The sequence below is a fragment of the Gastrolobium bilobum genome, unplaced genomic scaffold (genome assembly GCF_033153095.1).
Source record: "Gastrolobium bilobum isolate Gb01-03AN ecotype WA unplaced genomic scaffold, APGP_CSIRO_Gbil_v1 utg9675, whole genome shotgun sequence".
Classification (NCBI taxonomy): Eukaryota; Viridiplantae; Streptophyta; class Magnoliopsida; order Fabales; family Fabaceae; genus Gastrolobium; species Gastrolobium bilobum.
In genome coordinates this window covers 113,858-122,746 of record NW_026897381.1, presented here as the reverse complement: position 1 = coordinate 122,746, position 8,889 = coordinate 113,858, and the positions used below count along the sequence as shown (strand labels likewise).

General features: G+C 36.1%; 1 long non-coding RNA gene across 5 annotated transcripts; it reads left to right on the top strand.

Annotated features, from left to right (window-relative positions):
• The first annotated feature begins 4,456 nt into the window (after positions 1-4,456).
• Positions 4,457-8,589, top strand: LOC133306492 (uncharacterized). Of its 5 annotated transcripts, none has more exons than XR_009750903.1 (9): positions 4,457-4,594; positions 4,753-4,823; positions 5,821-6,008; positions 6,109-6,214; positions 6,388-6,491; positions 6,795-6,879; positions 7,282-7,418; positions 7,540-8,069; positions 8,403-8,589. It is a non-coding gene; the product is annotated as an uncharacterized LOC133306492 (long non-coding RNA). The 5 variants fall into 5 exon arrangements; XR_009750902.1 differs by having other exon boundaries at positions 6,382-6,491; XR_009750901.1 differs by having other exon boundaries at positions 6,109-6,249; positions 6,382-6,491.
• The last annotated feature ends 300 nt before the right edge of the window (positions 8,590-8,889 follow it).

Here is an 8,889-nt window from a genome sequence, read left to right as displayed (position 1 = left end):
TAAAGTCGTGGGTGGACCTATAAGGGTATAGCTCGCACTAAACGGACCCACAAAGAGACTCTATGAGGAAGTCTCACAGATAGTATCATTAGAGTAGTCTCTTCATATTTGGGTATGTCTTTCCTTAGACCAAAAGTTATCACTTAGACTGTGTTCTAGAAGGCATGCTTTGACTGTATACCTCGTCTGCCTGAAACATGGAGACTCCTAGGTATGCTCTTGGGCTTGTCCTGATAGGGCACAGGGCTAGGGTGATAAGCTGAAGGAATTCGTCAAATCTCTGTGAGAGATTAGGTTATCCTTAAACCGGAGAAATCAGGATGACATTTACAGTGACTCGGGAATCTATGCATAGTAAAAGAGATCATAAGATGATCCGCCTTTAGAGTTAGTAAATTGAAGACTCCTTATTTCATATAAAGCTAACCCTAAACCGCAAGGGTTGATGCGTTTTCTTACCCTAGGTTTTATGGGAAGGTATCCGAGACGAAGGGACAAACAGATGGCAACCAAATATGTTTAATAGGATGATCAAATCATTAATCTAACTAGTTCTGGGGCAACAAAGCATTGCTAGTGCTCTGTGTTGTCATTAGATGGGTTGTGGGCTTATTGGGCCCAAGCCCATTTATGTCAGTGGCTAAGTTGGACCTAATGGGTCACACACAAACACCTAATTGTCTAGATGCTCTAGCATTAAAGATATTGGGCCTAATAATAGTTATTAGCCCAAGAAGTTGTTTGGAACTCCACCTAAAGGGGTGGAGGGCGCATGGATCATTGTAATGGGCTTGGATAGTCCAAGACATTACTAATTAATTTAATTAGTTAAATTAATTATCAAACATTTAAATTTTAAATTTTGGAATTCGAAATTTGAATTTTGAAATTTTGAATTTTGAATTTGAATTTCGAAATTCGAATTTTGAATTTGAAATTTGAAATTTGAATTTTGAATTTTGAATTCGAATTTTGAAATTTGAATTTTGAAATATGAAAGTTGAACTTTGAATTTGAATTTTGAATTTGAATGTTTGAACATTTGAATTTGAATATTTGAATGCTTGAATTCAAATATTTGAATTCGAATTTGAATTGCCTATGAAAGGTTGTTTCATAACAAAAGGATAAGATAAGATCTTGTTGGAACAAATCACTAGTATCATGAGAGAATCTTTTAGACATAATCCAAGGCTATATATGGCGCTGATTTGGGCTGTTGGTGAGCAAGATTTGCTCATCAAAATCAGCTCCAGAAGATTCAGTCAGTTGGGAGAAAATCTGAGTGAGTTAATTCAAATTTGAATGCAACTACTCAGATGTATCTGGTCACCTTTTTGGGCTATATGGGGCGCACCATATAGCTGATCTTATGAAGATTTCTGATCAGAATTTTGAATAGGTTTTGAACCAATTTTCAAGAGAATATTCTAGGAGCCTGTTAGCAATTTTTGAAATTAAACAGCTCCACTTCTCTCTCTCCAATCTTGCGCCTAATGATCAGATTTTTGGGAGAAAAATCTGATTGGTATTTTATTTTAAATACTCTCCTCTTATGCGCCTAAGTATTTAGTTGTTCCTCCAAGGGTTTTTTCTGAAAAGCCTAGCCTATTCTTTCTTTTCTCCTGCGCCACTTGTGAAGCTTTCACATTGAGAGCTTCACTCTTTCAAACACTTTCACCTAGCCTCCATCTTCACACATAGAGCGTCTAGCAAGCCTCTTTGTGGTGATCATCCGGTGGCTTCACAAGAAGGAGTTCTTGCACCTAGATGAGTGGGTGGTGTGGATCAACGTTAGAGGGTCTGAACCCTTCAGACATGCCTTGATCATCTGGTGATTTCACGAACAAGGTAACATCATGTTTTCCTAAAGCATGATCTTGATGTGCATGTATATTCCGCAAAGAAAATTTTTGTTTTTCCCTCTTGCATGCATCGGCCTTCAAGGCCATTTCGAACTTTCATTCCATTGAGTAACAAGTTTGGAAAATAAGCTGCTGTGAAGCTAGTGAAGAGGCATACTAAGGTAACCTCTTGGTACTGGGGCTTGTTCCCCTTTTCTGTTCCACCATACCCATTGAGGGTAATGGTAGGAAGTGTATATGAGTAGTGTAGAACAACATGAGCATGCATGCATTATCACAGTGGGTACTTATGTACCGAGTCTCTGGCCAGTAGACAGTTAGCCGTCGGGCAGTTTCAGACTTCCACTGGATAGGTCTCCGAGAGGGAGTTCCAGTTGACCTAGGGTCGTGGTGTGTTATCCGGATAGGAGCACACTAGGAATGTCTCGGGTGTTATGGATGGTTGGGGCATCATGGTTGTGGTTCTTGGAACACACCTTGGATGATACCCGTAGGCTTATATATGCCGAGGACGTTGCGTGGTATTGGTAGCTACCATCTCGCTTCGTCGTATTTTATATCCCGATATTCCCCAGTTTCTCTATATCCCTTGCTATATCCTGTTTTGAAAGTGGTTATTTTATATTATTTATATGCATCGAAGTGAACCATTGGCCGGAGTTTTCTCCAGAACCTCTGGGTTACTGAGATATATTCGTATATCTCACCCCGTCTCGGGGCATTTATTTCAGAAGGTAGTAGTGGCACAGGTGTGGCGGGCAAGAGGCCTGTAGGATGAGTCGTGGGAGCATTGTCATTATTTGTTCATGATATATATTTTGCCTAAGTCTAGTTAGTTGTTATGTCATTCGAAGTTATGTTTAAAGTTGTAAATTCAAGTTCATATTTCAAGTTGTAAATTCAAGTTATGAATATGTACGTTGTTATATTAAATGAGATGTTATAAATATGCATGAATATTGATGTAATATGATGGAAGGGCTTTAGGCCTATTGTAGGATGATTATTATATGCTTATGTTGAGAAATGGCATGTAAATGGATCCTTGTGATTGAAACAGGTTAAGGATTTTAAAGTGAGCATTATAGTATAAACTGTGTAATAAATATAAACAGAATTGGGTTGTAAGTGCCCCAAGGCATTGTTGGTCCTTGTGTATGCCACCCATTGGATTATTACTGGATTATTATTGGATTATTAGATACCTTTGAGGCATTAGTGAGCTTGTACAATTTGGGGATTTTAAGGAAAAACAAAGGAAACTCTGGCGAATTTTCTATAGAATTGACATATTTGGACGAACTTCGGGAGAGCAAATCTCCCTCCATAGAGGTTCGATAGGGACGTTCCATACGCCATTTTTAAGGTTGAAATGTACTCTACCTTGTGTCAAAATTTGGGGAAAATCTGGGTTGGTCTTCGACCTGAAAAAAATAGAGGAACGCAGACTGTGCATGTTCCTACTGCACATGTGGCAGTTCTGGACTAGTTTTGGGAAATTAATTCCCGCTTCGTTTCTCAGTAAAATTAAGCATATGATATATCTAATTGAAGGTTGAGGTGTCTAGTTTTTAGCATAAATATTTGAGAGCAATTGTATTAGTGAATTTGCTGCAGTAATTCATAGAGTGAGAGAGGTTTTGAGCTGTTTTGGGGTTGGTTGGCTATTTTGCTTATCCAACTTCAAACGGCGATAACCGGAGCAAATGAGCTCCGATTGAAGTGTGTGATAGCTTATTAGAAAGGGAATTAAGTAAGAAAAAAATATAAACTGAGAAGAAGGTCTGGTTGTGAGCGATGTGTTCGCAGAAAATTAATTAGTGAACCATGTTCAAAGAAGTAAAAACGTAAAATTGAGTAATTGGCTAAGTGGGTTTATGGGGATCCCTTAGTAACTTATAATAAGTAAAGTAAGAAGTAAAAGTAGTTAAAATAAGTATTTCGCAAAAGTTTTCATTTACGGTCACAACTTTTTAATTATTACGCTTTTTATTGTTTTAAATGCTCGCGTAATAATCGAAAAAAGTTTATTCGCATTTTTATAAACGAATTGCTGTGATTGTAACTGGGCTTAATATCATATTAATGTTAACAATATCAGTGTACAACAGGCTGTTACAATCCCTCTAATAGAACCGTTGCCACAATCTCTCTTTTACTGTTTCTGCAAATCATATAACCTCCATTTTCACTTTCTTTGAAACTTGAACGAGGAAGAAGCATTCGCACTTCGCATCGTTAAGGTCAATTTTTATTTTTTTTACTTTGTTTCAATCTATATGCTTGTATTAATGTGTGATGATATTGACAGAATTGAGAACATGCTTGAATTAAAAGACACACTTGGTAGATAGTTTTTGACATTGATCCATGTGATTCAAGTTTAAGCCTAGTCGATTTTCATCCCTTGTGGGCTACACATCTGCACTCTAGGTATTTAAAGATTCCTTAGCCTCAAATTTATAGTTATTTTTGTTTTCTAATGCGCTATCACCACAAAAAAAGCGGCATGTAGCCACTGTATGTTTGCCACGGTTATTATAATCAGGTATATCTAACTCAAAAATTCGAAGTTGGCACGCAAGAAGTCCCACTAAGACAACGCGAGTGAGTGTGAACTTCTAAAATATCAACGGTAAAACTCCAAAACTCCTAAATATTGATCTTTTTCCTTTTCCAACATTAGAGCACCAAATTATGTGTTTCTTTCACAAATGAACGTCGACTTTGTAAGTTCTCCATTCTCATACCATTTTCCTTAAGATCGATGCCACAATCGCCATAGATAAAGCTCCCTAATTTTGATAATGTGGTATTTTCCAAGCTTCTTCTACGGAGGATACTGGTTATTTTTTTCATTTTGGTATTTTTTGGTTTGAATTTCTAGGGTTATGAAGTTTTTATATCTTCAACTCTTTTGTTGGATATCGATTCGGAGGAGAGTGAAAGTATAATAAGGTTAGGGTTTTATTGAAAGCATTGATTTATAGAAAATATATGTTGTTCTTGTTTCCAATTTTGAAATTGAAGTTGGATTTGACAATTTTGTATGTTTTGCTGGGTTCTCGTTTTTACTCATGCTTCATCGTCCTCTTCGCCCTCTTATTCTTATTCATCCTCCTCTTCCAGCTTCGGTTTGTGTTTCCTTTTTGGTAAATTTTACCTTTCTTTTCATTTTAAATCCCTTACTTCTATATTCCCAATCTTAATATTTTTTTTTAAAATTGCTGTATTAACCAACTTGATTGCGGTTTTGTTAGTGATTTTAACAATAGTTTTCTGATAATTAAAGAGCGTTTTGTGTTTTGTAATGACATCTGACTTTAGTGGAGAAGAGAAATACGATTTCCATTTGTACTATGTTGAATTGAGATACTTTGTACTTCTCGAGTCCATCACACGATGGTGTCCTAGACTTGATAAATGCAACAGAAGGCAGTTGATTAGAATTCAAGTGTAACTCTTTTAAGTTTTAGGAGTTTGTTGATATATCACTTGATACTATGGGCCTTATTTTTTACGTGCATTTGGCAATTGCATATCTTGAACTCATTGCCCTTAATTAAGACAAATGCAATTTTGGTTGAACAACATTATCTGACACGAAACTGCTCATGTTTCCATAGGAGTGAGTGTAAAGTTAACCACATGTTAGTGCTAGCAGACCTCCCATCATATTAGGAAGAATAAGGCCCTATTTTGTTATTAACATAAATGAATAACTGGATTGGACAGCTGGAGTTAGTTACAGTGAGTATATGACAATTACAGAGGCAGAGAACTTTAGGATTTGATTGGAATAGAGAGCAAAGGAGAGGCCGGACTATGTTCTTAACTGTTCTTAATCTCTCACTAGCATTAGGACTAACCCTAATATTCTAACAACCATATTAATATTGTTGCAACTATAAATAAATTTTAATTTTGATTAAGGCTGGTAGATGAACTTTTGCAGGTACCAACAGAAGGGTCTTAGAGCTCAAGCTATGAGTACTATCACTCATGGAAAGTCTGTTGCTAGCATAGAGAATTCAAAGAACAACCCTGATCATCTCCTTGTTCTTTGTTAGAGATGTAATATCAAACCATTCACGTGTCTTCACCTACCAACTTAAACTATTGGAATAGTTGGTTCATGATATGGTATGAGAGCCTCTAAAATTAACTTTTCTAGAGTTCAATCCTTGTCTCCGTTCTATAATGCCATCTTTGGACTAGCTAATCTGCCACGTGTCAAAATCAGGATGTATGATGTTCTCAAGGCACAAGATGTTGACACGTTGCCCGGTATCTGTGGCTAGTCTTTGCAATATGAGTGTCAAAAGCAAATAACACCGTTGAAGGAAAAGGTTGGCTGGTCCTGGATGTAAAGGAGTGGGAGAGAGTAGTACTCCAATCACATTTGATTTTGTTTATTTGGAATTCTTATTTCTAGAATTGTCCATTTACCCAAAATAAATAGGAACTACCCAAGTTATGTATTAGAGTCAAAAACTAATTCCCTTCTGCTTTGTAGATACAGCAATCAGACAGTGTTCTGATTTTAGAGTGACAAAAATCTGTGCTTTGTGAACATCTTGCCAGAAATGAGTGACCCCAAGTATGCCTATCCTTACCCTGCTCAAGGTAACCTTCTTTTCATGTTTCTTCTCTTCATATTATATATGCTTACGTCTACTGGACCTTGTTCATTATCAAACATTAATTTCAAAAAGTTTCATCCTCTGAAGCAAGACTTGGTTTTGTCCCATATGATATTATAGATTGATGGTGGAGAGAACTGCCCCTCCCCCTTTATTCTTTTCCCACTTTTGAGATAAAAAGTTGTATTTTTTTTTTCTTGTTTTACCAAATTTGGTTTACTATGTTCTTTCTATAACATTTCTTTCTCCATGAATCATGTTCTTTGCGGGGAACTTTTATTGGCAGGGTATTATCAAGGTCCTCCTGTGATGGCACCGCCACAATATGCTGCTCCACCGCCCAGAAGAGATACTGGATTCCTCGAGGGATGGTAAGTTCCCAACTTTCCATTGCTATGCAGAGTACTTGTTTGTTATGTTCAATTATTAGCCATGTCGTTTTTTATTTTTATTTTTTTTCATTATCACAATGACTCAAAAAATAAATAAAAATATTTAAACACTTTTTCTTTTATTTTTTCAAATTTGTATGATTTGTGATGGTAATGTGACTATAATTCGTTGTTTAATTCTTCTAAAAGTACTTCCGTATCTCACTTGTGAAACTTAATAGATTAACAGTTGGTTGGGTACCCAAAGCATTTTCAATTATAAGGATGGTTTTATTAATTTGCACCCTGTTAACTCAGTTCATTAGTTGCCTAATTTCCAGACCAGTGTCCCTTATAATTACTTAAATAAGAAATTCCAAGTGGAAGTTCCTATCACTGCAGAGTCACAGCATGTTAGCATAAGATGAAAGCCTGTATCCAGAAATGCATGTGGTAGTGGTCGAAAGTTGTATCTGCATCACTTGATCCATGCCCCTGAAGCAGCTAGGATTAGGGAGAAATACACAGACCAAATCTCGGTGAGAACTAGTAGTTATTTTTTTTTTTTCCCTTTGCAACTATCTACTACTGATGTAATTTATGGTGATGGTGAAGTACAAATTTGTATGATTTGTTGCTTTGGTTGCATGGTTCCTGTAGAATGTGGAGTAAGGCTAGTGTGCGCCGGATATGCTGTGTATGGTGTCGACTATGAAGGGCATGGACACTCTGAAGGTGCCCGATCTTACATAAAAAAGTTTGATAACATTATTAACGATTGTTATGACTTTTTCAAGTTAGTCAGTGGTAGGGATTCAAATTATTGACTTTATTTGCATTATTCTCAATGTTGAAACTTTTATACTGGCTGAGAAGAATATAGCTTCATCCATAAAACAGATCAGTTGAGAATAGATCATCAAATTCATCCCCTCCTTCCACATCGGTCTTCTGGGTATGCCTTCACTAATATCATGCTAGCAGTAGCTTAGTTGTATAGTGTCATAGGTGAGGTATTTCTCGGTTTGTTTAATGCCTCTATATATAGTTCAAAGAAGACTAATTCATTTTATGCTGGACCTGAAGTAAATGTATGGAGCTGGAGCTGTGGTGTAATTTTACACGCTCTTCTCTGTGGCACTCTTCCTTTTGAAGATGAAAACATTCCCAACCACTTCAAGAAAATCAAGGTATTATTAATATTAATTTAGTTATTATTAGATTTTCCTTTTTCATTTTGTTGGTTTGAAAAGACTAATAGATTACCTACCAGTACCATTGTCATGCCAAATTATTTTCTTAAATGGTTTTGAGCTTGACATTGTCCATGTGTTGAGGGAGAGCTATGACTAGGCCAGAAAGGCCTAATACTTATTAGGTCCATATTAATGCTACTCTACAGATTAATGCTTCTTTTGAGCACCCCACATCTCAAATCAGATTTATCCCTTCAATGATGTTTATGTGCAAAGAGATTTAATTTTGCATCTGAAGTGTACCTCACTACTAATTATTTGTTACAGGGTGGGATATACAACAAATGCACTAACTGCATGCTGCACTAAAAAGAAAGCATGTGTTCGTGTGAATGCACGACGTCCTTTGCTCTAATCAGCAAGTGGATTTGACATATATTGTGGATAGTGTCAAACAACTTTATGTTCAGTGGAAGAGACAATTTCCTATAAATATTAACTAATTTCTTGAATTTAATAGCAATTCAAAAAATAAAACAATTGATTAGCACCTCGGTGCGTGCCTTTATCATTCTATAGACGTTTTGACATCTATTAATAGATTGAACTTTTATTTCATATTATATATATATATATTTAATATAAAATGTAGGCTGTTACATCAAAATTACATTACTTGTACTATATGGAAATACAATATATCTCTTCACTACACCAAATTTAGATTAAGACTTGTAGATTAACTACTTGGTCTGTGTAGGTGGACTTCGATGAAATGGAAAAAAATAAGAATTTTGAGAAATTGTGTAATAAA